The 7066-nt window shown below is 38.2% G+C and overlaps 1 long non-coding RNA gene across 2 annotated transcripts; it reads left to right on the top strand.

The window, feature by feature from the left end:
* LOC124897608 lies at nt 1-1009 on the top strand. 2 transcript variants are annotated; one of them, XR_007054373.1, is made up of 3 exons: nt 1-483; nt 564-684; nt 784-1009. It is a non-coding gene; the product is annotated as an uncharacterized LOC124897608 (long non-coding RNA). The 2 variants fall into 2 exon arrangements; XR_007054372.1 differs by lacking the exon at nt 1-483 and having other exon boundaries at nt 490-684.
* Nucleotides 1010-7066: the final 6057 nt, after the last annotated feature.

The raw sequence follows: 7066 nt of genomic DNA, 5'->3' as shown, positions 1-7066 counted from the left end.
AGCTAGTTATCAAGCTCGGTTACTTGATCTAGCTTACATCATGCCATAATCCTGTTCACAACTGTAGGGCCCTTTGATAAATGTTTCAAAATTTCCTGAAATGAGCTAATTGGAGTCAGATTTGCATTTAGAGTTCACGAGATTTCTGCATTATAAAATTTAAGCGTTGAAGATTCTATTGTCATTGCTACTTTATTTTCTCCTAAGTTCCTAATGCCTTTCTCTACCCTTTTAAACTTATTCTTCCCACCTGGATTTCAACTCTACTATAGTTGCCAGTTGAGCATGGCTATAGATTTGTTGTGAACGTTTACTAGTAACTATATCCCTTGTTGCATGCTTTTATGTGTTTTGTTTGTTATGTTGTTATCTGTCCTGAGCCGAGGGTCTATCGGAAACAAGACTTTCTACTTCGTCTGAGGTAGTGGAATGGACTGCGTACACTTTACCCTCCTCAGACCCCACTTGATGGGAATACACTGAGTACGTTATTGTTGTTGTTGTTGTTTACTAGTAACTATTTATGTGTTTATCATAGTTGATGTGCTTATATTGCCAATCAGGTTGTTTTATCTCGGGATGGTAAAATTGTTAAACTCCAGCCTACAAATCGCGTTGCTGAAAATCAATGGGCAGCAAACCCTTTAGTGAAAGAGCTCTATGGAAAGAAAAAACTTGTTCCGGGTAAACACAAACAATCACACCATTTGTTTCATTAATTGATTGTCTAAGATAAGCCGACGAAGATATCAGTTACTTAGCCTGAACGATTTTTGAATGCAGGCTTGATAGAACAAGGTCTCAAGATGATAACCCGCCCCAATGATGTTGTACTGGAATTATTGATGCCATCAAATCCCCAAAGTTCATTTGCTTTTGTAAGACCAGTTACTGAAAATTGTAGATGAACATTTTTGTGTCGCCACATTCAATATTTGTACAATAGTTACAGTGATGGGTAAGATTTTTCCCAGGTTTGAAGGATTAAGAGAAGTTAACGTTTCTTCTACTCCAGTCCCCTCCTTAATAAATTGTAATGTGAGTTCAGCTGGCATCGCTGCTGCTGCGTAGTGTGGTTGAAGAACAACCTTTGTTTCTTGGCGTTAATACAATAGTGGCATTGTTGAAATGGAAAAGGACAAATATAACCTGAATTATGATAAATGATACGTATATACCTTCCATCATACTTTGGGTACACATGTCCCTACCGTTAGTGTGAGGAGCATATACGTACCATTTTATTAACGGTAGGGGCATATGTGTACCCAAAGTATAATGGAGGGTATATACGTAACATTTATCATAGTTCGAGCGTATATTTGTCTCTTTTACGTTGTTGAAATGTGATTAAGGATTATAAGCAGAATATCTGACACTTATCGACATCAGCCAGATGTGGATTAGACAATCAATCAGTGATAACATCAACAGTCGAGTTTGTCATAACATCGATAAAGAGTAAATAAATGTCTTCACAAAACAACATAGACAACATAGCAGTATGGCGTTACATATTAGCCAAGCAGCTCACCAAATATCTCCAGATGTAGACCCTCTCGACTCAATCAAGCATCATGTTCCAGTTGAGTTTGGAAAGCACGTCTTATGTGACATAACACACGTCAGAGGCTATGTAGGACAAGAATTGACCGCGTAGAACTTTAGTAGAAGGTAACTTGGGGAGTGTTTGGACTGATTAGAGTAATAACTTTTCCACCCAATGTATGATTGTAAAGACTTGGTGTACTTTTCTGAAAAATTCACTAAAATTATAATAACCAATACAAATAAATGTTGTGTATTCTTTTATTAAAAAAGAAGTTCATGAAAACATACTCTACAACAAGTCGAAATTTCAAAAACATTATAAATTATAATTAAAAGCAACTTTTATTACCATCCCATATAAAAGTCTACAGATTCTTTCCTAGCTAGAGATAAAAGGATTATGAACATATAAAATATGCAAATCATGTGAAAATATTTCTCGAGAGTATAGTATAAGTTAGTAAAATAAACTTATTGGAGGAATATGGCATATCATTTTTGCACGACATAATTATTGGCTTCATTACAATTATTGGAGGAATATGGCATATCATCTTTAGATCGACTTCTCATGGGACCAGGTCCCATAGAGACTATTTTTAGCCGTCTTTGTGGAATAGTTTAAATATCATCAAAACTTGAGGACTGCAACACAACTATGAGAGTCATGCATCATATGGACATGAAAAAAATCTCCCTGGATCAGTACTCATGCACATATCATTTGAGGCAAATCATTTGGGATTCATCATCATCAGCAAAAATTCCAATACATAAATATGGTATTTAACTTGGCGTCAAAATCACATCTATGACCTTCAAATTTGGGTGCGTACAAGTAGACACTTATACTCGTTCAAAGTTAAACAAGTAGACACACACGTTCTATGAGACATAATATACGTAGGACGTTACGTAGGACAAGAATTGACCACGTAGAACACTTAAGTAGAAGGCAACTTGGGGAGTGTTTGGACTGATTTGAGGAATATCTTTTCCACCAAATGTATGGTTGTAAGGACTTGGTGAACTTTTGGTCTTCTCAAATTTTTTCAAGTCTTTGAGGCCTACATAATCTGAAAAATTCCCTTAAATGATAATAACCAATAGAAATTAATTGTAACGCCCCAAAGTTTTTCTTAGCTAAATTTTGTCCCTAAAATATCAAGCATTGGCTTCTAAAATGACTTATACTTATTTCCCTATGGAATCCCTTATATTTCAACTTTTCATTACGTAGATGACTGAATAAGCTTTCCGTTGATATAAGATTCGTCCAAAATGGACACTCGGTGAAGAAGTTATGGCTATTTTATGTGCTAGTCGTAAAACATCATCATTCTGGTGTTTAGCGCGTCGCGGAGAGGGTTTAATTAGCAATTGTCAAATTTCAGTGGGACCTCGCGATAGTGGCGCATCGCGGAGGATCCCAATTTCCCATTCGTCAATTTCCAACGCGCCACCGCGATAGTGGCGCGTCGCGGTGGCCCATAAAATTGGGTTCCCAGTTTAATTTTTTCAGCTTCGTGCAGAAGTTAACAAGGGTAATTCGGACTTTTTTCAAACCTCTTAAAATGTGCAAACAGTAGATTAAGACCTCTACAAGCAGAATATATGACATTCTCAAGATTTTCCTCAAAACAAAAATCCTAATTCATATACTTCTCCTCCAAGAAACTCAATATTCAACCGTAGATTTTCAAAATGGACTGAAGATTTGAAATCCTCAAATCGTAGGCTTCAAGGATCATCCCTTATTCTTGTAATCGAGGTACGTGGGGTTTGTCCTAAAAACTACATGGGCTTAAAACCATTAGAGCATGAATTTTTAGATTTTTATGCATGAATTTCAAAGAGGTTTTGGAATCTATGTTCTAAATTACATACTCCGAATGTTTTAATATTACTATTGTTTTGAACTTGTGGTCCTATCCCCTAAATTGATTTACATGTATACGTATATGTATGGAATTTGAGATTTAAGATCGTTGAGAGCATATATTGAATTAAAGATTATGGTTTTGTGATTTGAAAGATGTTTTCACAATATTATAGCATTTGAGCATGATTTGAAATTGTTGAGAGGGTGTTTCTTGATATAAATGTGTTCTTGTGTTTAAGAGAACAAATTGCATGTAATTGAGAACTTTGACATGACCACCTTGTACTATTGAAATGCTTGACAAAGATGAGTTCCTTGCATGTGTTTACACGAGGTTTGAGAAAGAGTTTCTTTGAATTGAATTATTGAAATGGTGGTCCCAAAACTTGTGTTTTAAAAATAGAGATTTATGATAGACTAATAATGGTTCAGAGATGTGACTTGCAAGTTAATGGTATGACGATACCATATGTATTTATGCCATAACAGAGTATGTTTTCAGAGACTGCATATTTTGATAGAGTTTTAAAAAGGGTCTTAAAGAGGGTTAGGTGGTTACCCGAAGAAGGCGCGAGTTCAAGCAACTCTTAGCCTGAAACCGTATTTGCCGATACAGGTAGATTATTATTGTACGCTAGCGAAGGCCGTGTGGCGTAGTAGATTTAGAGACTCCGACCCTTGCGGCACACTTGGGTTGGAGGCTTCACTGCCGAGTTAATGGCAGTTTTCATGTAGCCCATGGAATTTTTTAGAGTTGTAGGGTATACCACCTAGCGCAGAAGCAACACAGATTTCTCAGAGTTGAGATGGTTTTTTCTTACAGAGTCTTTAAAATGCCCATGTGAATTCTTACCATATGATATACTAATGAACTGTTTTAAATTACTCTCATGTATGTTGATTTATAAATGATTATTTTAGATATGCTTTGCGTACCAGTACATCTATATTGACCTCCCCTCCCCCTACCTCTCAGGTTCTGGGACTCAGTCTAGGGGTCCAGATAAGTAGTAGATAATTCAGACAACTGATCAGATTGTGCAGCTGTGAGCCTTCTCTATTCCAGAAGGCCTGTCTTTTCAGATTATGTCACTTAATTCAGTTTTGATCTACTGGGGCCCTTGTCCCAGTTTCAAACAGTTGTCAGATTTTCATGTAGTAGAGATTTCACAGACTTAGTCAGATGTTATTTAGATGTAGTTGATTTATAGTTTCCATACTTATGTTGAATTCAGAATTGACCATATTTCCGTAGCAGATTATGTTTTCACATCTTCTTTTATTATATAAATGTTATGTATGATTACCAGATAGAGAAGGGTGTTTCGGGCCTTCATGGTTTGGGATGTCCGTCACGGCCAGGCTCTAGTTCGGGTAGTGACAAACTTGGTATCAAAGCACAGTTCATGGTCTAGGGTTTCTGCGAAATCACATCGGGTAGAGTCTTATTTATAGGTGTGTAGCGCGCCACACTTATAAGCAGGAGGCTACTAGGCGTTTATGAATGTTTCTCTTCTTTGTGATTTAGTTCGTGCTTCAGAGTCTAATCTATCCCCTAATTAGTGTCCTCTTTCTTTTCAAAAAACTAGTGATGCCTCCCCATCGAACCAACGTTAATGCTCAGGATGATGAAGTCTGTCCCACCCATGGGATGCGGACTAGTAATAGAGCTCATACCCCATAACCTGTTCCTACTTTGGGAGTACCTTCTATGCCAACCAGTCCTCCCAGAGCTCTCCGAACGGGGGCCAATCGTACTCATCCTCATGAAGGAGAGGTTTCTAATGCTGAATTCAGATAATGTATTCACATGCTTGCACAGCTGGTAGCCGTACGGACTCAGAGGTTAGAGGATATTGGGTCTGTGTCTGTTACTTTTGATACCAAATTCTTAGGCTTCGTCGCCCCTCGAAACTCTTCTTTTCGACGGTCTGTCTCAAACAGAGCTTCCACCTCAAAAACCCAGGAGGGAAGTGACGAAAATGATAATAACAATGACAAGGGCAAAGTAAGAGGAGTCGACTTCTCTGGTCCTGTCCCGAAAGTTTATTATCAGCAATCCACTAGGGTCCATGAGTCCCCAGAACCTGAAAATCCTTATGATCCAGGCAGTCCTATAGCCTCTGATATGGAACCTCCCCCTACCATATCCCGTCAAAAAATTAGGACCGACCCCAGCCTACTCGTCATCAAATCTGATGAAGAGTATACACCTGACCTTAAAGCTCTTAAAGTCCGCTGGTACCTCCCTAAGGACGCAATAAAAAGAAAATGGTACACCAGTACCTATTCCAAAGAACAACAAAAGGAATTCGGTCGGCTATGGATAGCCGATATGAAAAGACTCCGATGTGACATAGAATTCTTTCGATGGTTTGAGCTTACCGGAAGAATGGAAAGCCAAAATGAATCCCTTAACCTTATCATCCCAGAGTAACAAGATAATTGAATCCGTTACTCCTCCTCTCGAAGGGATAAAAATTCCTCATTCCAATGAAGTCCTCAATGCTTCACCCTTCAAGAAGAAACATGATAGACCTCTATCAGCCCCTATCAATAGAGACCTCGATAGGATAGTTGAACAAAACAACTATACTAATCAGGTCCTTCACACTATCTCCCAGCAAATAGGAGATACTAAAAACTCGATACTTCCTTTTAGTTCCCCCGCTCCTGAGAAAGGGGCTCCAAGCCATAATCCTATAGCCAACCCCATCTTTAAGATCCCTGAATTCCAAAAAGAAAAATTCCCTAATCTCAGTGATGACTTCAAAGTATCAGGAAAAATCTTGGAACAAATCAATGAAAAACTTTCCAAGTTTAAGATCTCTGAGAAAGCAGAGTCCAGCAACCAGAAAAACTCTCTTTCTAAACTCACCAGTGATCGTTTTTCCACCAAGAAAAACTATTATAAAAAACCCTCTCCTCCAGACATCCAATTTGAAGAGAATCCCTATCTCTCAACTTTCAACCATGATGGTAGAGGAATAACTGAATGGAATGTTGACGGTTTGGCTAAACACTAAATCTACAACAAACTCCATGAAATGGGTGTATCCATCACGGCTTACAAAATTAGAGGAGCCACTAATAAGGAAGCAGCTACCATGATCGTATCGGGTTTCACTGGTATGATAAAACATTGGTGGGACAACTACTTCACTGATGACATTAAAAACCTTATCTATGGAGCCACGGCCATAGAAACAGTGGTCAAGAGTGAAAATGGCCAAGAAGTTCTAGAGCAGGTAGCAAAAGAAGACGCCTGTGCCACTCTCCTATACCACATAGCAAGACATTTCATAGGAGAGCCCAAATTATTCCAAGATAGGAGCTTGGAAATCCTCAACAATCTTACCTGCAAAGACCTAGCAGACTTTAGGTGGTACAAAGATACCTTTTTAGTAAAAGTCATGATCTGACCTGATTGCAACAATGATTTCTGGAAGGAACGATTCATTAGTGGTCTCCCTTCTCTGTTTGCAGAAAAGGTTAGAACCAAAATTAAAGATAGATTCGAGGGAAAGATCTCTTACGATATCTTAACCTATGGCGACTTGATAAGTTTCATCACCACCGTAGGGATAGATCTCTGCACTGACCTTAAACTTAAGTTGTTTCTTAAGTTTAAGG

Source organism: Capsicum annuum, chromosome 4 (genome assembly GCF_002878395.1).
Source record: "Capsicum annuum cultivar UCD-10X-F1 chromosome 4, UCD10Xv1.1, whole genome shotgun sequence".
In the NCBI taxonomy this organism is placed as follows: domain Eukaryota; kingdom Viridiplantae; phylum Streptophyta; class Magnoliopsida; order Solanales; family Solanaceae; genus Capsicum; species Capsicum annuum.
Note: the sequence above shows the minus strand (reverse complement) of the source record. Positions and strands in the feature narration are given on the sequence as shown.